General features: G+C 40.8%; 1 protein-coding gene and 2 long non-coding RNA genes across 3 annotated transcripts in view; all 3 read left to right on the plus strand.

Annotated features, from left to right (window-relative positions):
* LOC125722766 (tripartite motif-containing protein 29-like) overlaps positions 1 to 25,211 on the plus strand; it is a 133,290-nt gene that overhangs the window by 38,925 nt on the left and 69,154 nt on the right. The window lies entirely within an intron of this gene.
* LOC125722815 (uncharacterized) lies at positions 63 to 516 on the plus strand. Its single transcript, XR_007386625.1, has 2 exons — positions 63 to 102; positions 335 to 516. It is a non-coding gene; the product is annotated as an uncharacterized LOC125722815 (long non-coding RNA).
* LOC125722795 (uncharacterized) lies at positions 10,313 to 15,719 on the plus strand. Its single transcript, XR_007386595.1, has 5 exons — positions 10,313 to 12,001; positions 12,260 to 12,352; positions 13,086 to 13,198; positions 14,665 to 14,787; positions 15,653 to 15,719. It is a non-coding gene; the product is annotated as an uncharacterized LOC125722795 (long non-coding RNA).

Consider the following 25,211-nt stretch of genomic DNA (forward strand, 5'->3'; position numbering starts at 1 on the left):
TATAACATAGGATTAGATTAATTATAAATAAAGCAGTCCTCCTTAGAGGGGGGGTGGTGGAGGGAATATTTAAGAAATAAAAATAGGGTTAGTTAACATAAGGTTAAGATAAGATTGTATAACATAGGATTAGATTAATTATAAATAAAGCAGTCCTCCTCAGAGGGGGGGTGGTGGAGGGAATATTTAAGAAATAAAAATAGGATCAGTTAACATAAGGTAAAGATAAGATTGTATAACATAGGATTAGATTAATTATAAATAAAGCAGTCCTCCTCAGAGGGGGGGTGGTGGAGGGAATATTTAAGAAATAAAAATAGGATTAATTCAGAAGGTTAAGATAAGATTGTATAACATAGGGCTACAGTGAAGAAATCAAAAATTTCAAGGCAGCATGAAGGTAACGCACAATCAGGGATGTGCAATTTCTGAGGCATGTATTCAAAAAAAGTATTTTAATTGTGTTTTATGATTCATATTTGACTTAGTTCATGAAATAAAATGTTTTTTTCTACAGATCAGTGTTTTTGTATTTTGTAAAATACGAGAAATACTGTATGCATGGTAATGTCAGGTGTGCAAAATGTTTGTGCTAACAAAGGACACAGAGCCCCTAGAAGGGCACAGAGCCAGGCTGAGCACCGCAGCGCTATCCAGCCCATGGCTGCCGATGGTCACATTCCACCAGAACCCCCCAACACTAACTCCCCAGGGAACTTCCAAGCAGCAGAGCAGATTCCAACAACCGAGGATCAAAGGAAAAGAAAAGATACTGGCAGGAAGAAGATGATCTTGTGGCCAAAGGTTAAAAATGTAGAAATTTGGAGAACAAATGTGTTACAAATGAAATATTATTTGAAATGTGCTACAGCTTAATCATTCTATCATACATCTATCCATCCATTTTCCAAACCGCTAATCCTACTGGGTCGCGGGGGGTCCGGAGCCTATCCCGGAAGCAATGGGCACAAGGCAGGGAACAACCCAGGATGGGGGGGCCAGCCCATCGCAGGGCACACTCACACACCATTCACACCTACAGGCAATTTTTTAGCAACTCCAATTAGCCTCAGCATGTTTTTGGACTGTGGGGGGAAACCGGCGTACCCGGAGGAAACCCCACGACGACATGAGGAGAACATGCAAACTCCGCACACATGTAACCCAGGTGGAGACTCGAACCCAGATCCCAGAGGTGTGAGGCAACAGTGCTAACCACTGCACCACCATGCCGGCCCAAAAATTTTAACAAATTCATTTTAAAAAACTTTAATCTCAGAGCCAATTGTCATGTGCCCACAAATATTTCAAGTATTATTGTTTATGATTATAAATGCCGAATACATTCCTGGAGCCTTCTATTTAGCATACACAGTGCCCTCTACAGGATTCTGTCGAAACAGCATCTCTCAACCTCGTTCACAAGATTTGTGTCTTTTTCACAAAACGTTTTTCTTTGTAAATCCCAAAATCTTCCTATAAATGTATGTATGAATGCTTCTCGTCTTTTTCAGTCACACAAAGCCTTTATAAATGAGCTCCCCGATTAATCTGTTTACATGAAAACATCTTAATTGCGTTAAGGCATGTAAACGTAGCCACCTAACGAAAGGTAACCACGTGACTTAGCAGACTGCATGTTCCTCATCTCCTCTGTATGGACCATAGAGCTGTGTGTCGGAGAGTCTGACAACACGCTACGTTTCAAGATACAGGCATTACAATTCAGTGCGCTGCTCTATTTTGCCAACACATGGCACATAGAGAGCACACCACCAAATGGATGAAATCTGAGTAAAAACATTTGATTTTTAACGCAATCAGAATAAAGGGGTCTGCATTTATCACTGTCCCTGTAACAATCCAGCATCGTAGCTCTACAGCTATTTCGGATTCAGCCAACGAATAACGTTGCTAGTCAGCAGCCTTGTGCAAGCTACTGAAAATTACTAATTACCAATTACTGCATATAAAAGTAATTATAATAAGGGTGGGATTCGACTGTGTGTCTGCCTGGGGGGTCGCCGGCCAGGATCGCCAGCAGTTTGGACGTGTGGTTGGTGCGGCAATGTGCTGCATCAGCGTCTGCTCCCTCTGCCTGACCTGTCCAGTATAATTACATAATCAAGGAAAATAACAGTGGGCTAAAGGTTGCATAGTGATCACATTAACATCACGTCGATGTTGAAATACATGGTGCAAACAAAAGTAGTGGAATTACACTGACGAGTTACTACCAACACTGCTAGGCAGCTAGGTTTGCTAATGCTAATGTTAGCAGCGCACCCATATGCTACTTCCTCTCGCAAGATAAGGCAGCGTTACTGTCACTGTGTAAATACAATGAGATCTCTTTGGAGCAAGCCTGTCGATACCATGTTAAGTGTAAAACCACAAGTAAAATACCTTAAAAATAATAGAAATATAGATGGTGCTGAACCATGGTGAACAGTGGAGTCATAACAGAGGCTGTGCGTTGTGTTCAGTCACCTTTCACTGTAAATCACACATGGGTTCACAATCTTTTGTGTCTGCTCTGAATCCCTCAGGGCTGGAGTGAAAACTCCATTCACACTAACATGGTGCCAAGGGGTATTGGGTAGTCATGATTCTATCCTTTTTGGAAGTAATTTGTTTTACTGATTTAAATAAGTTTTAAAAAATTTCAAAATGTAAGGATAGCTCATTGTATCCAAAGGGATGTGCCAAGCTTGCAGTGTTGATGTGCTGCCACCTTCTGGAAAAATGATGAACTGATTTTCAGATTAAGAACATGTATGTTTTTCTTTTATCTGGTGAGAACCGTTCATGCTGCGAACCTATGCTTATGGGTTAGGGTTAAGCTTGGGTCTAGAGCTCAGGGTACTTCCAGGCTTGGAGGCCAAGGGTAAGGTCTCTCTTTCCCCATGTAAGCATTTAATGATGATCCAGCACCAGGGCTTGGGTAAGTCACCACGAGTTGGGAGCCTCATTCCCCAGGTAAAGGATGAACGATGTCCATCCAGCCCGGGGATTCTGGTGAACCTCTCCTTATGCTGGAAGCCTCCTCCCTCAGGTAAGGGTTTAAGAATCTCGCGGTACTTCCATTGAGCCTTGGGGTTCTGGAGAAAAATCCCAGGGCCATCCAACTGTAGCAGTGTGGAATTTTGCGGGTAGGACTTGTTGATTATTTCTGGTAAGTGTGTGTGGGGACCCCTAGTGTGTGGAGGCGTCATTGGCGTTTCCCGGTCCGGTAACTCCCCTTCCGCACCGCGGTGGTCTGCCGTGGTACGCTGGCATGCTGGCTGAGGTTCACACTTATTCTGTGTCTTGGTGGGAGGTTTTGCTGTTTTAATTAGCGTTAATCCTCTGCTTGATTTAAATGGCTAATGGTAATATTTTATATTGCAGTGTTTCTCTGGTGTCTGTGTTGCAGCTCCAGTGGTTGAAAGTTATTCTGGTGACTAGGCCTATAGCTACTTGTCAGTTGCTTTACTTGATGTGTTTTAATTGTAGTTACGGTTGTTGCCAGGATTACAGTTTCAGTTGCTCGTCAGCTTCAGTTTATGCCTCTTCCAGCAGGTTTGTCAGACAATAATAGTTTGAACCTGCACTGTGGCTGCTGTGTTTCCTACGTCAGTTTTTCTTTTCCGTCTGTCTTGTCTTGTCCTCAGCTGGTCCGATGTTGCCCAACAACTGCTGCTTGAAGCTCCTGATCCTCGGTGGGACATCGGCGATGTGCTGGGAGCCTTGGAACGCGCTAAGGATCGTCGCACCTTTTCCTGCATTTGGAGCTGTTTCATTCCCTAGTTCTGCGACTTAACAGACTTTGGGCCGCCCTTTCTTTCTGTTTGGGACTGATACAGAGGGACAGCCTGTATTCTGCTACTCATTGTTTGCACTCTTCATAGTTTTCAACACTCAGATTCTTGGTTAGATTGGGGTATTTTCTGGGAGACTGTGAGCAGTGGCTGCCTTGATTGATCTGGCTGACTAAGATTTGATTGGTCTGGGGTGGTGGTGTTCACACTTTCACCTTGTGCAGTATATTTGTGTGGGGATCAGTGTGGTGGAGCACAGGTGTGTGTGTGCGTGTGTGTGTGTGTGTGTGTGTGTGTGTGTGTGTGTGCGTGCAAACTGACAGACTGAGAAAACGAATTCAGAAGTTTTGTCTTGCTAAAAGTAAATTCTTTTTCAGAGAAAATTAGTTACGAACGAAAACAAAAGAAACGGATGGATATTTCTCTCTTTTCTATTAAGAGAAGCAATAATAAAAGAAGACTTAGTTAGTTATTGAATTTATATAAAGAATAACAATCTGCCATTCTTTGCGGTCCCTTTTGCCAAGTTTAATGCCCTTTCTTGTCAATGACCATCATGAGCCTGCTATCAGTTCACACACACACATACACTCACAAGCAACTAGGACAACCTCCTAGATGCCGCTCTGAGAAGTGTAATGTTTGTGATCGTGGTTAATCTTATGCTACATTAAGGCCCCATAGTTAACGATGGGGATTAAATCAGGCTACAAGACAGACAGGTTACAATTTCATCACCTTCCAAGCTGGTTTTAAGGTGATGTCATGGTCTGTGCCTATTCTTGAAGTTTCAACTTGTGAGCCTTATGCATTGTATTAAGCTGATGTCATTGTCAAAGTACGCATGAAAGAAAATTAGACTATTTTACTGGGGAAAGACGATCATGACTACAGATTGTTGTGTCTAGTTGTAGTACCAACAGCAAGAAAATCCCAGATAGAACACTTTAAACCCAAACCTATGTTTGTTCTTAGGTCCTACAGGCTTGTTGGCTCTGCATGTCATATGCATATTCTGCTGCTTGTTTCCTTGTGCCTGTGTGTGTCTGTGTCTGTCAGTGACTCCTATGATGCACTGACCTTCTTGGCAGAATATTCCCCTTCCTTACAGTATGTCCTATTGTGACTCCCCTATGATCCTGTACTGAATAGATTATAGAATGCATGGACATAATCAAATGCTACATCTTCCTTAACTATTCATTTAACATTTTTTAAATGATTTATTTTTCCACTTTTACGTTTAGTGGTCACTCCATAAGAGCTGTCCTTTAATGTGCTGCGCAGTGTCCCTGGATGCTTTGCAGTCCACTGCAAGGCTTGGACTTGAGGAGTCGATTCATTATGAAATGACTCCCAGTCTGAGCTGTGAGCTAATGCACAATAACCAGAAGCCAGGTAGTGACTCTTGGTTGTTGTAGTTGTTCTCTTCTGACCAGGGAGGTGTTCCACTAAGCAGGATTTCTCAGTTAGCGGAATTAACTTAAGCTAGAAGTCATGATTGTTCAATAGGAATGCTCCTTATCTCTTATTGGACAATTATGAGTGAGCCAGTGTCTTGTTTAATAAGAGAAAATCTGTATCCATCTTCTGAATTATTCTGAATTATTCTACTTCAAAACAAACAATTATCCTCAGAGGCAGCATAACATCCTGGCAGCTGCTCAATGCAGCATTGAAAAGCACTACAGAGAGTAATGAGCTCACAGATGTAATGAGCACAGAGCATCACCAGCACGCTGCTCTCAGCAGTTGAGGACATTAATTTTTCCCCACAGAATACTCTGCTTGTGTAGTGTTTGTACTTGGCCTGATACTGAAGGGGCATAAGTGATAATTAAGTGACATGATAATAAAGTGCATTGCTGGGTGTCTCTTTGCCAATCTCACATGAAACACTACTGTGATGCAAGACAGGGAGCTCGCACTCCCTCATTCAGAGAAGGGCACAGAGTGCGGCTGTGGAAACCAGCGCATGTGCAAAAAGGGCATCAGAAATTCTCTGCACCCATCGAGACCCATCCTGGCTGACGGGAAAGCATGGCATGCTGCCCATTTGGCCTCAGTACCCAGTGGACTTCCCAAATTTCCAGCCCTGCCAAAGACTGGTCCTGAAAGAACAGTTGAGCTTGGAATGGCCTAAGGAACTGGAAGCTGTGCAGCCAGGGCACACAAACCATCATCGGCTCAAGGACTATGGAACTTCACAGAATTAAACAAAGAAATGAAATGCATGTTCTGAGCGTGATTTTCTGGTTAGAAAGAGATACCTTAAAGGAAAAGAGAGATTCAGTGTAAAATATATAACAGTTGTTCATAGATCCTCTTACTGTGGTCTTCAGTGAATGGAACATTTCTAATTGTAAATGATTTCTGTTGGAAGCAAAACAGGCAGTTCATAGTGAAAAGGTTGTGCACTTACAGGAAGGCACAAGCACAATGTTTTTTGTTGAACTTACATTATTGTTTTGTCTGGGGTGTAGTGACCTTAAAGGAAGAAATGTTACAGGTAAGGCGTGTCTTTTATAGAATACAGTGCTGCTGCAGGAAGAAGAATACATAAGTAAAGGGGGGATGTTGCGTTCAGTTAGTAATTGTTCTGTTTTCCATATTACTGTATGTCACAAGAGGGTGCTGTAAGGCTGTTTTATTCGACTTCAATTCCTATTCCAAGAGTCAAGAATGGATAGTTGATCCCAGGCAGCAGTTTTCCAGATTATCAACTTCAAAAACTTAAAAATATGATAGGAATAAAGTCTTTGTAAAATTAAGAAGTATATAATACTATGAATGACAAGGGGTCTTAATACTTTTCATTTAATTTTATTAACTCAATCTTTTGCTGGCAAGTATACCTTTTAAATTATATACATAACAGTACAACTGCATTATTTGTGTTTTGTATGCACACTCCATACAAAGTAAAAGGTTAGGGCGGCTACTTCATTAATAGTATTTCTTATTGATACTTTACATTTCCTTTCTACTGCCCAACTCCCAGAGGACCATACAGTTTTATTACAACATAGTAGTCTACAGAAATGTCGATACTAATCATACATTTGAGTGACATAACTAAATAGATATATGTTGACACACAGACATAGATAAAAACAATTAAACTCCCTCTATGTGAAAATGACATGAGACGCACGTCCTCAATGTTAAAATATCCATGATTGTAAAAAATGACCATAGTTGCCAATGTTATATCTCAGGTCTCAGATTACTTTGTTTAATGTCAATTCAACTGAAAAAAAAATCATAGAAAAAGGCAACCTTATTTGGCGACGTTTAGTAACGGACTAGCTGGTTAATGAGGACTATATCTGTACCTGACTTTCCTGTCAGCTCCTCGGGGATGGCTAATCTTCAAATTTTATTACAAATACTACAACTTTATTTTGTGCCTTGCTTAAAGTAAAATATCTCCAGACTAATAAATACCGCGTTAACGGTGACATTTTTAACCTGATTCGCTTCTTTCGCCTAACTCTTCTCTATGTGACGGGTGGGCGTGGTTGATCTAGCCGGCTCCCGATTGGCGGGTATTCGGTAGCTCCTCTGTCATGTGATGGGTAGTAGCGTAGGCAGCACCACCATAGATTTGAAAGCCTGGATGCCTCATTGGGTGATACGCCATATTGGCATGGTAATTGCGAAATAGAGGAGTCACAGATATGACTTAGTGAACCGACTATTTTCGAAACTGCAACAACATGAGGAATGTTAAAACTAGAAAACAGGGAATCACATTTCACAGGTAAAAAATCTGCGGTACGGTCAAATAAGATACATAACATGTATACTAGCCTGTGACACTGACGGGATACTAGCATGATTAGTTTTCGTTGAGAATACTATCAGCAGTACTACATAAATTTGGGGGGGCAGTAGTGGTGGGCTTGTTTATTTATTCTACATAATTGTAAGATATAAATGCGTTAATTAGTAAAGAAGTTATGGCCAAAAGATCTTTCCATCTACACCCTGACATGTTGCTTGTTTATGCCTAATTACCGCTCCAAGATGGTGGCGCTGCTGACACGTTGTGGAAAAGCGAGATGAGGCATCTAGGCTTTCAAATTCATGAGCACCACCATGTACTTCGTTTAAATGGGAGGTTCACCCCAAAACTATAAAAAGATATTTTAGAGGGGTCTTAATGTTATCTATTCATCAAAGTTCTGCTGGGAGTTGTTCAGGTTTGGAAATATCAGCCGTAGAAATGTCGGGCTTCTATCGAAGTACACTACTCGTATCACTGCGCATTAGACACGAGCGCGAGCTCCCTGGCGATATCTGCTGCGCAGTGATACTGCAGGTGTGTGGAGTCGGGTAGAAGGAAATAGTTCGTATATTAAACTGCTCGCGACGAAGTCTGTGGATTTTCTTAACCTGTTCCTGATTTCTGGTAAGAGATATAGCTGTTGATTTTTTCAAATGCGTTGTTCTGGCGCTTTAAGTAGTGAAAGCTAAATTGAATCTTATTATATTGCTTATTCATTAATGAGTCGCTATATCATGTATACTGCTCAATGTTTTGATTTAATAAATATTTAAATTTAATAAATATTTCAAAAATACTTCAACATTTAAAATGGTTCATGATTTTCAGGAGCGGTGCAGTGGTTAGCACTGTTGCCTTACACTTGCCTGTCCCTCCATCCTGGGTTGATTGATGGATGATTTTCAGGTCACACCTACCCCTCAGAGCCCACCAATCAGTGACTGTCTCAGAGTGTGATGTAATACGCAAAGTCCGCACCACCCACTTTTCAATGAGCAGTAAAAACACACCAGCTTGTCTCAGCGGACAGCGGCTTTTATCAGATAAGGGGAAAAGGATGAGATATCAAAAGTAAAAATAAATATATCACGTTTGGTTAATATCAAATGAAAACAGCCCTGCAATAATATATTGGATTCTAGGATATCATCTATTAAAAGGGTGAATCTATTCTAGCAGACCATAAAAATCCAATTATGAACAGTGAAAATGGGCATAATAGGTCCCTATAAACGACAGGTTTCTGTCCATGGTGCTGAAAACCAGGATTGGCAGATTTCACATTACAGCGATTCCCCCACTAAATCGCGGATTTTCCTCCGACGCCTCACAATTCTCTGCGTATCCCGTACATTGTTTGTGGTCCGATTGTTTTCGTTTTGTTCTAAGCCCTACGATGGAAGACGTTGACCATTCAGGAGAAGGTAAAACTTCTGGATGTGCTTCGGGAAGGAAAGCGTTATGCGGACGGCGTTCGCCATTATGGCTTGAATGAATCAACAGTACGCTACATGAAGAAGGATGAAAAGAATGTGTAAGAGCCATATATGTTTTTATTTTTATATATTCCATTACATATATAGAGAGAAAGTTGTGTGTGTGTATATATATATACATATATATATATATATATATATATATATATATATATATATATATATATATATATATATATATATATATATATATGTATTACATATTATTATTTCATTTTTATTATTATTATTATGTCACTCATATCCTTAGCCCGACATACAGATATATGTGTTGTTTTAATGAGTTTACATGTGTTTAAAGCATGTGGGAGGGGTATTTTAAGGCTTAAACTTCAAAAAAACTTATGTATCGTGGATTTTCACCTATCGCTGATGGGTCTGGAACGCATCTTCCGCGATAGGGGGAGGATCAAATTTACCTTTTTAACCTGATTTAACTTCAACCCTCTTATTTTGTTAACAGAGTGTGCGGGGGGAATACAAAGGGTTACAGTGGGTAATAGGTGATTTATATTGACCTTAATTATCACCCAAGTGACTCTGGACAATAAGTTCAATAATGCTTCCCAAAAGCTTCTCTCTTTTTCACTAGTTACACTTCATTACACCGAAATCAAGGAAGAATCAAATGTACAAGCCCATTATACAAAATATAAGATGCAAACACATAAAAAATATTTTGTAAAAACATTAGAAACAGATTAATATATATTGTGCAATTTGAAACTTTACATTTTGACCTCACTTAGAAAAAGCAGGTGATGACCAGCCCAACCAGCAGTTCCGTCTGGTTGTACAGAATACCTACTCAATTTAAATTTTGAGGTCATGACTAAACTAAATTTCAGCTCTGCCTTTAACATCACCAGTTAGATGAAACTGATCATTGCACAGGGAAATACAGTGAAGCCATGAAACATACTAGATGTAAATATATTAATTTTCACATACACTTGAGCTCAGTGAATTCAAGCGCGTCATACACTGTAAAAAAAAAAAGAATCCATCAAAAAACGGTTTTAAGTTAATGGACTCTTCCTTCAATTTACAAATATTGTAAATTCAGTTTTCCACAGTTTCTTAAATGATAGTTTATTCTTATTTTAAATTTTTCATTCTGCCAATGTAGATTTGTTTGTTTAATAAATGGTGTTGTTCATAAAAGTACAAGTAATTTGAGAATATAGAACATTGATTATTTTTCATAACTCAATGGCCCATAAACATACAGTTATCCATCTGAAGCTGGATTTAAACCAGCAAACTTTGGATTACAAGCCCAAATACTTGAGCTACTGAGCCACACACTTACACTGACTCAGCTTAAGTTGCAGAGACACAGTGCACTTTCTGTTGGATGTCAGACAGAACGGCAAAGGACCCCTCACTAACAGGAACCTAAAACACACAAACACTTGGGAACACTTCAAATGCGTGATCTGACTCTGCAAGGGGAGAACATGTTCATGTGGAGTCTTGGCTTTTCACAACGTTTCATTCCTGCTTATAGCTAAGGTTTTTTTTAGCCGTTGTCACTCTAAGGTTGCCCATTAATGGTTTGGAATTGGGAATGTAAAGCTGTTTTGTTAGCATGTCTGCCTTACAATTCCTTTACTGTATGTCGAGGCCTGCTGGAGCTCAATTCTGCTTCATGGCACTTGTATTTACTCTTTATTTTGCATTACATTATGTGTGAGACTAACCCCTTTCTCTACCTCTCCATTCCTCCTGTCGAGCTCCATACAGGACTAGTGGAGAAAAGGGGTGCTTGGAGGGGGGACGATATCTCTGGATGCCCACTTAAGAAAGATCTGCGTTACCTTCCAATACACCTTCCAAACTTAAGTGGATTGAACATGGGTGCTGTTGAATTAATAAAAAAATGCACTGTATTAAAAATTATTTTGTTTATATAACATAAAATTGAACTATAAACATGAAATTTAAATCTGTCGTGCAAAAATAGTCATGCAAAGTCATTGATTTATTTTTAATACAATTGCACTGTGATACATTTAACATCATATTTTCAGTTCTGCCTAACAGAACTAACAATTTTACAGGCTTTTGTTGAAATTACCTTAAAAATTCATCTGGAATGTATCGATTTATGCTGTAATTAATGATGCAAATTAACGCAGATGGGGCCATTTTGACCCAAAACAGCTAGTTGGAGGGTAGCAATCCTCCAGATTGTAAAGGTCAAGATACTGGAGCAAAAAAGAAAAACAGTGAAAGCTGTCAGAAACAGGCAGGAAACTTTGCATGGATGTTTTTGAAGAGGTAGACGGGTCCAGTTGGCTGTATTAGTCAGAGTGCTAAGAAACATAGCGCCAACAAGCCCATGGCCCCTTTTCATGTAAAACTTCGTACAGGAGGCTGTTTGTGCAGTTTAGTGCCTTTGTTAGCCTCGGCTCCTGTAAATCATATAAGCACACCCACCACACCCCTAGGAGCATTCAGTGTGCCCCCACCTGCCAACCTGCCTGTCCCCCCAACCCACAGACCGTCTGTAGTTCTGAAATTTATCCACATGGCTGTTGACCAAGTCTAAGGTAAAATTCCATAAATGAAATTTTCAGTAAAATACAATTTTTTCCTCTAATCTGGGAGACAGTGCAGAATTATTGAAGTCGGTCCTAACTCTGTCTTGAATATGTACCCAGCAGGCACCTAGGACTCGTATCTCCCTCTGAGAATCTCTTCTAAGGCGCTCAGCAGCAGAAATTCTCCATCCTAGATGAGCCTGCAAAGTTCTGTAGAAGTTAAATATACTTTAGTCAAATGAGAGACTAACCTGCTGTCAGGCTGGGGAAGCTTGAACAAGGCCTTCATTCATGACAGCTCCACTTGGCTTTTTGACGAGTCCCCATTTAGATGCAGCACGTCAGAGACTGAAGAGCAGGATGAAGGCTGTAAGTGCAGTTTGCTGTGGATTATGACTGTGTTTAAATCTAATAATGGATGAGACAATTTACTTAAAGCAAGATATAGTTCATATTGCTCTTCAGGCTTCGTGATAAAATATTAAAATTATGGAGTACAAAGTTGTAAATGCAAAGAAAACAATGCAGAGCGGCAGGGCGCCTGGCCCAGAGGGTCTTCACATAGAATTCTACAAAGGCTATTTTTTCCTGTTAGATTTACAGCTTTGGTTGTCTTGCCCTTTAAAGAAATTCTCTCAAGAAAGAAGTTGCCTCTTACCATGTCACAAGCAATTAGTTTCACCCAAAAAGGAGGAGGACCCCTCTCTGCTCCCCGTGTTAGTAGGTTCTCCCCGACTCCTCCTGCTTATTCCTTCCTCCCTCCCTCCTATTTGTGCTCTCCTCCTCCTCTTGGGTTCTATTCATGTCTTTTGGTTCAGCAATAAAACCCACAAGGCTGCCCTTGGATTGTCCCTCTTCCCATCGTGATATATTATGTATTACATGATTATGAAGTGATTTGATTATTATACAATAGTCAATTAACCACTTTGTTTCTTCAAATTGTCTTTCTTCTGAATCATTGGATATGTGTCGTAGCTGGTAATTTGTTACACTCTGCTGTCAGTGCCAGTGTAGCCTAGGTACAACCAGTCGTATGTTTCGGTCATGCTGATGTTTGAACAATTTTTGGGAACAGTTTTTCATAATGTTTTCTCATATATGTGGTGTGATAATTGAGCATGACCCCACTGTTGCTGTGCTTGGTGCTCCTGTCATGTCCTGTAATCTCTTATTTTTTCATGTCTCCTCCCACTCATGCCAGCAGGGGTCGCTGCTGGCCCTTTGTAACCCTCCTAATTCTCCTGTATCCCATTATAGTTCTCCATCCTAACCCTGTACACCTGTTTTGTCGCTGATTAGTGTGCTGTGTATAAATATGCCTGCCCTCACTGCGTTCCCCAGCTCAGTCATTGCTGTTCCATGTGTAGTCTGTGTTTCCTTAAAGTCCACGTCTGTCTCAAAGTGGCTGCATTTGAGTCGAGTCTCACCCGATGCTCACATCTCCCCGCAGAAAAACAATACACCGCCTCACAGGCCAGAGCCACAGCCTTCTCCTCTCTGCTGGGTGGAAGAACAACTCTCACACAGTGGAAGTCCTCCAGACCCCCTGCCTTCAGACAATAGGTTAAAGATGTGTTTTCTATGTTACCTATTGAAAATCTGAGATACAGCAGAGGCAACTGTAGGAAGAGCTTTCATGCTGTCTGGTCTCCTTTGACTGAAAATGTGGAGGGCCTGTATCTCACTTGGAAGATATTATTTAATCCCTTATATTACAAACCAAAGAATATTGCACTACACCATTACTAGGCTACACAAAGTTATTTTAACAACCACTGAATGGAAAAAGGTCAGTGCTGAATATATATAGCTGTGGAGCAGCAGCAGGCCTTGCTGGGCCGGAAATGCAAGCAGCATTGTCCACATTACCACTCTCTGTACTTGGATTGACCGAATGCTCAGACCGTAGGATAAGAATTAATACTTTTTATTGATCCCAATCAAGATATTTTCGTTTTGCCTCCCCCAACTTGCTCAGAGTGAGCTGGCCGTGACGGGCAGCCAGTCATAGTGGCACCCAGGGAGCTGGGGGCCTTGCTGAAGGACCCACAGATGTGCCCAGGCTGGGCTAAAGTGGGCTATTTTCTGATCACAGGCTTAGCACACTGAGCTACACACTGCCCCTAAATTTATATTTATATGTAATCTGTGTGTGTATGTGTTATCTAGATTTGCCCTGTATGTTTCTAACTAAATCTAATCCAGGCCTTGATCCTACACCTACTATAATTATAAGTACCTCACTATACCTATATCTAACACTGCCATTCATCACCAGTGTTACATGTCAGGGCTTCGCTGCAATAGATCCCTCAGAGCTGCAGGTTATTACTGTGACTTTGCACACACACACGTTGCTGCTTCCTCAGCCAGTGTCACATATACTTTATTACACACAGACCTCAGTAATCTCTGCTACACTCACACCTGCTCACTTTATATCCATGGTTAAATTCTCCTAATGGAATTTATCTTAATGTCTTTATTCTATTTTATTTTAATTGTTACCATATTATTCATTGTATTGTTCTTTCGATTTTATTTCTATTTTATTATTGCTAATACACCGGATCTGAGTGCCTCATTTTGTTCCCTTCATGTAGAACACGTTTTGTAATGACAATAAAACATCCTTATCCTCATCTAAATCACACTGTCTAACTACTAACCTGTTTAAATAATATAATTGGATTTCAAAGGTTAATAGTCACTCAATTACCCCCTCAGCCCAACAGTACCACAAACACCCAACATGCACGGAAATGTTCTCCTAAGTTGTTTTCCCTGCCTGGAACAATACCACAGCAGTCACATGGACTAATGTTTCAAAACATTTCAGAAACCTTGCATTGAAACTTGAGGTCTTTAGAAGGGATCAGTCCTGGGTGACAAAGTTGCCATCACAAAGGTTTTTGATTAAGGGATTCATGATGCCAGGTAGCCATCTTTCACAAGCTGGTGGGCTGTGCCACTGATGCGTTTGCTTTGGTTTTATATGTCTGTCCTGGTTTGTGTTCTTGCCACTTCAGGTTCCCTGGTTTTGGTCTACATTCCTCGGTCCTCTACTGTGGAGTCTACCTTCTGCTTCACCTCATTCTGGAGTCGCCCATCCAGTCAGCGGCCCATGTCCCCCTGGTTCCCTGTTTCCTGAGGTTAGTCTGCTAGTCTCCGGGGCCAGGGGGCAGAAATCTGCCATGTTGGATGGGTGGCCCAGGTTGGGGTGCTCCATCATAGACTGGTACATGAAGGATTATAAATGGTTTTCAACCAGTATGTACCGAGTGTGCGTCGTGACGAAAAGAATGTCATGGGAACATTTAGGACTGACTGCAGTATTAGTTCAAAGCATGATTGTGTTTTTCTTAATTTTTATTGATTTATTTTTGGATTATTAATTTTCTTAAGTAACTTGATTCAGTTAAAAGGGGTTTGTCCATTTGCTTTAGCAGAAGTTCGTGTAAGTATGATGTTCACCTTCCCTTTTCATAGTCTAGTCTTTGTCAAGTTTTATGCTTATTTCCCCTGGTTAAGTTAATCTGACTTGTGTGTTTAGGAGGGTCATACAGGCTTTTTGTTTGTAATGGAAGCACAGGGTCTGTACTTGCAGCTTATTTGCCATGCTAATGGAAGCATTTTACCTTCCTCTCTAATCTCTTTTTTTCTTGGCTTTCACTGCAGTCTCCTCTATGCCAGGGTTTCTCAACCCAGTCCTTGGACCCCACTGCAAAGATCCACAGTTTTGCTCTGTCCAAGCTCTCAGCACAGCAGTAAAAGGTGACTGTTTGGTTCATGCATGCAGGGATCTGGGACAGAGCAAAAACGTGGAGCTGTCTGGTGGGCTGAGGAATGAGTTTAGAAATGCTGCTGTATGAAGTATTAAACCATTTGACCGGTTGGATAAATGTTAAAATGTTTTCTCAAAATATAAAAAGAGATAATCTTCTGTTTTGCGTCTCATTACAAGCAAACTTGTTTTTTGTTTTTATGTCACTCTAGTATTTGATATCTAATTTTCAGTCTTCTGGCAATATAATCTGGTGAATGGGGAAAGACTTCCAGCAGGGGCTCCGGTTTCCTCCCACAGTCCAAAAGTGCGCAGGGTAGGTTAATTGGCAAATCTGAGTTGTGAGTGTTTGCGCCCTGCAGAGTGTTGACTCCTGCCCAGGGTTGGTTCCTGCCTACGCCTGTTGTTCCAAGGACAGGCTCTGGTCCCCCCCGCGACCTCAGTTTGGCTTGCTGTCTCCCCGCTTGGTTTTCTTTGGTTTACGTCTTCACTAGCCCCCTTGTTGCTTTGACTTGTGTGTATGTTATGTATGTGTGATTGTATTGCTGCATAGGGAGTGACTGCTATTTTTAGTGGTGCAACGGATCACAAAACTAACGGTTCGGATCATATCACGGATTTTGAGTCACGGATCGGATCAATTTTCGGATCAGCAAAAAGGGGAGGAGTCAAATGTAATTTGCTTCTCATTTATTACAAGAACAGTATGGCAAGGAACTTTTGGTTTTATCAAAAATAACTAAAATAAATTACAAAAATAAAACCAAGAAATAACTGAAAAAGCTGAATAAATACAATTTTTAAATAAAATTCTCAATACTTGAATACTTCAATGCAACAATTGAAAAACAACCTGAGAACTGAAAACAGGCCAAACCTTATAATGACAAATTTTTTTTCAAAAAGATGAGGATGTCTACATTCTCTGGGGAGAGAGTAGACCTCTTAGCTGTCACTATGTCACCTGCTGTGGAGAATACCCTCTCACTAGGAACTGAAGTGCCAGGCACAGCAAGGTAGTGTCTTGCCATTTTTGCAATGTGAGGGTATTTACACTCATTGTGTTTCCACCACGCCAGCGGATTACCACCATCCACTGGCAAACTGCTTGCTGCCCTGTATGATGCTACCTCCTCTTTGATTGTGTTGTAAAAAGTTTTCTCTGTGTCTGACTCTTTCACAAATGTATCCCCAAAAAGCTCTTCTATGGCAGACTTCTTTTGTGGAGGAGATGCATTTGGCCCTGTGTCTTCTTCAGAGGGTGTTGGCTCTGTGGCTTGACCCTGCAGAAAAAATTACTGAGTTATTTAACTATATTTCTTGTTATATAACTCCATAGGCAATCAATAACATATGCTGGTAATTTTCAAAATTAAGATCAAATATTCACATAAATAATAGTTAAAATATTTTATAACTTAATTATATTAATATTAAATAATATGAATAACTGTATTATTTTTTACCTCTTCAGTAGCCACAATCTCAGTTGTGAGATCAGTGTATGTCTTCTCGCGTAGGGCTGGTTCTATGTGAGTCAGGGACTTGAACCTTGGATCAAGTGCAGTAGATCTGTGAAGATAATCTTGTATTTCAGGGGGGTTGGTGTATCTGGAAATCAGGTCCCCTCTTATGGCAGCCTTAACATCTCTGGTAATGCTGGTGTCTTCCTCATTTGCACACATGGATTGTATAATTCTGGTTTTCAGAGGTAGGATCATGGATACAGATGGTGCATTTTCAGTACTCAATAGGGTTGTGACTGTTTTGAGAGGTTTGAGGAGCTGAAGGACCTCCTCTGCTACTTTCACATCATCATCAGACAAGGTGACAATGTCTCTGATATTTTTTTTCAGTGTCTTTTCTGTCAGTGCAGAGTATACTGCTGCCTGCTGCTCAAGATAGCGCTCCAACATGTCATATGTGGAATTCCATCTTGTAGTGACGTCGTGTATGAGCTTGTGGGCTGGTAGCTGTAGCATTTCTTGCTTTGTTTTAAGGACATGAGCTGCTGTTGTACTTCTGTGGAAAAAAGAAACCACCTTCCTAATCCTCCCAAGAAGGCGATCCATCTGGTTAACTGAGATTCCTCTTTGGCATGCTAAATTTATCACATGTGCAAAGCAAGATATCTGTGGCCCTAGTCCAGCTTCTGTCACTGCATTTACTTGGTTTCTGGCATTATCTGTGGTGACTGGGATATTGCTACATGCATTGTGTCTCTTTAACTTCCACTCAGCTACTGCTTCTATCAGGATTTGCGCTAGATTTGTGCTTGTGTGAGTCTCATAGAGGGGGCGTGTCTGTAGCACCGGACTTTGCATCTCCCATCCCGCTGTTATATAATGGGCAGTCACAGTCACGTAGCTTTCGGTAGCCCTTGATGTCCACCCGTCTGTGGTGATCGAAATAGAGGATGCATCTGATAAGTCTGCGACGATTTTGCTTTTTTTCTGTTCGTAAAGTTCAGGCATGACCTTCATGCTGAAATGTGTGCGCGAGGGTATTTCGTACCGTGGCTCAAGCACTTTTAGGAGGTTTTTAAAACCCTTGTTTTCAACAACAGAGTATGGCCTCATGTCTGCCGCGATAAACATCCCGATAGATTTGGTAATAGCTTTAGCCCGCTCTGATTCTGGTGCAAAGTGCTGCTTAAATGCAGCGGTGAGCAGCTGTTGCTGTGGTTGCTTCGGTTTGCATCCTGTCTGCACACCGGGGTGATGTCGCTTCAGATGCGTGGCCATACTCGATGTATTGCCACTTTCATACGGCTTTCTCGTGCCACAGTGTCTACACACTGTAACTGTTTTGTCCACCACCCTTCTTCCGTCATCATTATATTTTACAGGAAAGCCAAAATGCTCCCATACAAAAGATTTGAATGATGCGGGAGGCTTTTCGAGTTCCTCTGTTCCGCCGCTAGCCATCGTTGTTGACACACATGTTCCGCTGACGTAAACACGACTTCTGTGTAATTAATTATTTATTATTTAAGCAATATCAGCAGAAAACTGTTTTATCTGCGGTTATTTTTTTTTTATTTATCTAAAAGTTTAAAAAACGAGTTAATCCGCGGATCACGTGCGTTCCGAACCGTGGGTTGTAATCCGTACGGATCACGGATCAACCGCGATCCGTTGCACCCCTAGCTATTTTGTTTTGCAAGTGTGTGTTGGACTCTGTTTATTTGGTCAGGGAGTGAGGTGGAGTGTTTGTCTTTTGGTTTCCTTTTCTTTTGCACTTAGGTGAGATTAGCTGTGGGTCGCACTTGATAGTTGGGGATTTTGTTTGTTATTTTGGCTGTGGTCACTCCCAAAGTCTTTTGCACCGGGTTATTTGTTCAGTGTCAGTATTATACATGAAAAAAAATGAAAATACAAAAAATATCCCTTTGTCCACTGGTGTTCCCTTCTTTCCCTCACCCTGTTTGTCCCTTTATCCCATTCCCCTTTCCCGTGAATACTGTTACACTCCAACCCTAGACAGGATATCAAAACAGCATCTTACCTATAGTTTTAAAAGAGATGAGGGATATTAATCATTGACCTTTATCTTTGCTATTTCAGAAATCCGTATCTGCTACCTTGTGACTGGAAGTATACACTGTAAAAAAAGGCAAAATTTGTCACAGTTTTAAACGATTTTATATCAGCCAATTTGACTACAGTATAATTATTTTTTTCCTCTTATGTTAAATGACAGAAAAGTTTTATCAAAACTACATTGCATAACTGGCATCGTAGTACTGATTAGCACCGATTCAGACATCCCAATGAACAAATATGAAGTTCATTTAAACTGTGGTACCTTAAATCCGTCAAGTTACCTCGATAAGCCAGTAACCCTGATTCGTAGTATAGGCCACTGATCACAAGCACTCTGTGTAAACGTATTGTTTAACCGGCGCTGTTGCATTACCAGGGTGAGAGGTTGACTTGCTGGTTAGCTATAAAAACAGACGTTAGTGCAACTCCACGTTAATGGTGCGGTCATCATGGCTTATAAATGCTTATTATCGTTCATCATTGTTTGTGTCAGTAACGATAACATAAACAAGGGTAGGCACCAGGAGAACATCATTGGCTCTTGCATCGATTACTTTTCCCGTAACACCCTTTAGATTGTTTCCCTGAAGGGCAGCAAACCGACAATTTCGGTGTGATTGAGCTGATCACGTGTGCATGGGGAGGGAATGCGGACCACATGACCTTCCCGGCGAGCTCAGCACATCCAGCATCAGGCAGTTCCTCTGGAGTTTCCGTCTGCCAGGAGAAGCACAAAAGATTGACAGGATGATGGAGGCCTTTGCGCAGAGGTACTGTCAATGTAATCCTGGAGTCTTCCAAAACATTGACACCTGCTATGTACTTTCATTTTCAATAATCATGCTAAACACTAGCCTTCATAATCCAAATGTGTGAGACAAGCCCAGTGTGGACAGGTTCATCTCCATGAATCGAGGAATCAATGATGGAGGCAACCTGCCAGATGATCTCCTCCGAAATCTTTATAAGAGCATAAAGAATGAGCCATTCAAGATTCCTGAAGACAATGGGAACAATGCCTTCTTCAACCCTGACAGAGAGGGTTGGCTCTTCAAAATGGGAGAACGGGTGAAAACATGGAAAAGGCGGTGGTTCATCCTGATGGATAACTGCCTTTACTACTTTAAACATACTACGGATAAGAAACCCAGGGTGATCATTCTGCTGGAGAATCTGAGCATCCGTGAGGTGAAGGATCTCAGGAAGCCTAACTGCTTTGAACTGTACATCCCTAACAACAGCAGACAGCTGATGAAAGCCTGCAAAACGGAGGCGGACGGCCGCCTGGTAGAGGGCAATCATGTGGTGTACCGCATCTCGGCGCCAACCCCTGAGGAGAAGGACAAGTGGATACAGAGCATCACTGCTGCTGTGAGCACTGACCCTTTTTATGAGATGCTGGCAGTAAGAAAAAAACGGCTGAATAAATAAATAACGATAAAGACTGTGTGAATATGGTTGGATGTGCTATTGCAGAAAGTATTTATTTCAGAACAAGGAACTTTGCACAAAGTAATGTTTAACCTTAAGGTAGCATGACCGAATTCCAGGTTTTGTTTTGATGCGACTTATTGTTCACTACAGATTTTATCATCGAAATGCCCTGTCCTTTTTTTGTATAAATGTGAAATTAAATGTTATTTGCACTGTATTGCTGATCTTTATGTCAGAGTACCTTTTTTTCTGAGAATCCACACTGCTGTAAATTTGCATTAACATGATTAGGATTGGGATGGAAAAATTATTTTCCATCTTAACCCATATTCTAAGCATATTGATTTCTGTTGTAAATTTTATTTTTACAGCAGTATGATTTAAGACACTAACAGCAATTTTTCAACCAGTAATTGTTAATGTGATAGGAATTGCATTCAACAGCAAATGCGTTCAACTTAACCAAATGTATAAATCTTACATATTCTGATGATTCGACATTCCCCCGACGTCTGTGTGATGTATTTCAGCAACAACACGCAGTTAATGAGATCACTATGCGGAATTTAGCCGACTGTTATTTTACTGATTAGGATATATCACCCAAGATTGGGGTATACTATATATCAAGGGTCAGCAACCTTTTTGAAACTGAGAGCTACTTCACGGGTACTGAGCCATACAAAGGCTACCAGAACAGACTTTACCTAAACTTATCTAAACTTCATGTAGAATAAACACGTTTTAAATGCTTTTTTGGATATTGTCATTTTCAAATCTATATAAATACAAATGTGATTAAAGAAGAATAGCAACAAGATAAAATTAAATTTTAGTCGCTGCCCACTGGTGAGTTGTGGTATTTTTAGAACAGGTCCGTGGGTGACTCATGTGGTCCTTGGGGGCATCCTGGTGCCAGTGGGCACCATGTTGGTGACCCCTGTTCTAAATGGTATGTAGGGTTTGCAAACTACACCAACGCTTCTGATGGAGCTACATTTAGGCTTATAGTGGAATAATATAGTGGAAGATTCCTTGCGTGAGTGTCTGAGAGCGTGAAAGTCATGCCAGATGCATGGTAGTCGGCAGCCCTGCTTTCCGTGTGCATCTGTCTCTTACTTTAGGTGGCTAGAGATCCAGCATTACTCAGGATTAGGAGCCACTTGCACTGATAATAATTAGTTTCTTTTTCCCCTTGCAGTCTGCTGCTGTATAACATTATGAAATCAGCCCAAAAATCCGCAACCCATGACCTCCTAATATTTACCCGAAACTATGTTTTCAAAATAGCACAATTGGGCATGAACACCGCGGACCTGGAAACTCTGCTGAGCATTGAGAATCAGCGTGCAAAGGCTCTTAATTTGGATATGTTTGTGAAACGTTCTGCTGCACAGCACAACAAAGAAAAACAACTGGTCAGTGATAATGAAAAGTACAATCAGCATTGTTTTAACCATGAGAGTCCAAATGCTTAGATACATTGTCACTTTTTCAGTGTAAGTATGCTCCTGAGCTCCACGATTCTGAATGATAGTCGGTTTCTCACTGAACCTCCATGCCACTCTGTTAAAATCTCTTGCCACCCCATGTAAAATTTTCTAGATCCACCACTGTGCCAGAGCTAAGACTTAAGAATCTTGAGTATTATTTCAACATAAACTTTGCTTGGGTGCTTCAGACTTTAAATTAAATATAAATTATGGCAATGTGCACAACTATTAAGGAAAATGCAACGTATTTGTTTTTCATTTACGTAATTATATATGTTGATTATGATTCTTTTTAGTTCCACAGTACATGCAGATACTAAAATCCAAGCATGCACTCTTAGGTTAATTGCTATCAGTTTATATAAAGATTTATAGAAATTTCAGTCAGAGACTAGCTTCTGATATAGAAAGAATGTTTACATTTTTTCTGGCCGTGGAATAGTTTTTCAGTGCTGCATGTAGTTTCTCTTTATTGTTTGATTAGGACACACTTACACATCAACAAGTGCAGTGGCAGTTGTGATGTTCTCGCATATGAGAAAATACACGGACAACTTTTATTAAAGAAAACGAAAGGCTTTACTCTCCATGCTCCAGTCAATTGCATGCATAGGCCTACTGCCGCATCTCACTTTGCCAACTTCCGCTTCCGTGCGGCTCAGGAGGATCTGGCTGCAGAACACTGGAAAGGGGTCCACAGCTCAAGGGGACCACCAGAGGACAGATGGAGTGGAACCGGGAACCAAGGGATTTGCCAGTGACTGGCACTCACTGTTGTTTTCGACTACAATAAAAACAGCTGTACTGGCTAAATAATGAGCATACAAAAGGAAAAAAAGACATGGATAGGAATAAAAAGGTAATTAAAAATAGAAAAACAACTGAAGAGTCATTCACACTGAACACGCGTCTCTGCTCTCAGGATGATGATCCTGCCAACTGCGCCAGACTGTGACAGACCGAATTACAAAACTGTAGACTCAGTGACTACGCCACCCTAGGAATTTCATCCAGCTTTCCATTGAGACTACAGTTTTGCAGTCTGTTCTGCCAGACAATGTATTAAAAAGTGCAGTGTTATACATGACACTGTAATTAGTTCAATTCAAGAGATGTACAATCAAGTTATAATAGTGTGATTATCATAATCACACAAATATATGAATTCCTCTGATACTGAATTAAACAACCCTTTATGCTGTCCCTTATGTGAATTAGTAAAAATTTCCACACCTTTTCACCATAGCCAACCATTCTCTCCATAGTCATATGCAATTCCAATCCCCCCTTTTATTTATTTTATGGCAGACAGAGAGCAGTGTTTCCCCTATTATTATATTAGGGTGCCCCCCCGCAGAAGGCCAAGTTAATCTTATTTTATTACATTTTCTATATAGCGTCAGATCACAGCAGAAGTTATTTACTGTAAGGTTACCTTTACTATAGAAGAGCTCTATATCATTGTCATTTTAATAAACAAATTAAATAGCCTTTTGTTATTTATCTTATTTGCACAAAAGCTTTTTCTCTCTATACCAGAGGTGCCCAATACATCGATCGCGATCTACTGGTCGATCGCAAAGACTGAGTAGATCGCATGACATAAAAAATAGAGGAAGGATGACGCAATCAACCGCGCCAGCTGCTGCAAAACTCCAGTAAGCAACCGAGTCGCCTCCAATTTATTTCTACTAAACTTAAGAGAGGGTATAAAACTGAATGGGGGAGCAGGACCAAGTGCGAAGCCAATAACCTACCACTTCCATACGGAATGAAAGGAGGAGTATTTTTTCCCCACAAGGTCATATTCGAAGTGCGTTTGTTTCATCTGTCAGTCTACCATTGCTATTCCGAAGAAGGGAAATGTGGAGCGGCATTTTCGGACTGCTCATAAAAACTACGGCATTAACTTCCCTCCGAAAAGCGAGCTAGAAAGAGAAAGGTGAAGGAACTAAAATCCCAGTTCAATTAAAAAATAATGCATTAATGCCAAAGGGAAATTAATAATAATGATCAGAAAATATGTAGCGTCAGCCACCTGAAAAGCAGAGAAAAATATCTGCGTTTTTTAAAGGGTGATAAAGACGTTTCACAATGGAATTTTCTGCTTTAAACTATCACCATTTTATGCTATCAGCAATCGTTTTTAAAGCCTAACAGTTAATATATTTTCAGCTCGAGCCAAACATCCGCAATAGGCTGCCAGGAGACCATCTTGTAACTTGCATGCGGATCTCAATAAATAGGCCTGACGTTTCTGACTTCCCATATCAAGAGGCTCTAGAAATGTTATTTTTTTCCCCTTGTCCTGTCCGGCAGCTTTAGCAGAATCATGGTCTGAATGCACTGCTGTGCCAAACATGCTTGCTTTACCATGAGGGGATCTATAAACTCTGTATAGACCCCTCATGTTGATCTATTTCTTTTTATTTTAATTTTATTTATTTATTTCAGTTTTAACACATGTGAAAACATTGCAGTGGGTGAGCTGGCCGTAGTGGAGGGACATATTAGGAGGGGGAAAAAAGAAGGAAAAGGAGAAAAAAAAGACAGGAATAAGAAAAAAAAGGAGTGATAGATTCAGAATGGAATAAAAATTATAGTGTGCAGAAAGTAACACAACTATACAAGCATATAAAATCTTAGTGTGTGCTTGGATGGGTGCGTGTGTAGGTGGGGATTGTGATGGTGATAAGGGTTAATAGAAAACACCTGTGAGGGGAAAGGAGGAACAGCATAAATTGTCAGCGAAGGAGTAAGAAGGGGGGCCCCATATGCTCGGTGGTGCTTGGAGTCCATGCTGCAGCTGCCAGATGTGGAAGCGCGTGCGCTGGGGGAAAATTACTGCATTGTGGGACATACGGCGAGTTATTGGGGTGCGCAGAGTTGGGAAGCTAATGACGCCGGTCCGCGATTGGTGGCAGCGACGTGGATTCCAGGCACCACAGAAAAGGTTTGTAGTTCCTTCTAGGAGTTGGATTATTGTTTGTGTTGTGGGTTTTGTTTTCGGGGGATTGGGCTGTCTTCCCCCAACTAGTTACTTTAAATAATATTGTTTGATATAAATTGATTTTTTTTTCCTTGTGTGTTTATGTGTTATTTAGGAGGAATCACATGTGATTTTGGTGTTCATGGCCCTTGTGTTGATGTGAGCTGCCCAGGCCTTTTTATTGTCCACGTGTGAACTTTAGCCGGGTGTTTTAGCTGAGTGTGAAGTGTTTTCCCAAGTGTTTTAGAGATTGCTGTGCTGAGGTCATTGTGTGGGGGGTTGTGGTGCTGCCTGGGTGCTCTATTCACTTATTGAGGCAGCGACACTGAAT

This window comes from Brienomyrus brachyistius, unplaced genomic scaffold, assembly GCF_023856365.1.
Source record: "Brienomyrus brachyistius isolate T26 unplaced genomic scaffold, BBRACH_0.4 scaffold42, whole genome shotgun sequence".
Lineage (NCBI taxonomy): Eukaryota > Metazoa > Chordata > Actinopteri > Osteoglossiformes > Mormyridae > Brienomyrus > Brienomyrus brachyistius.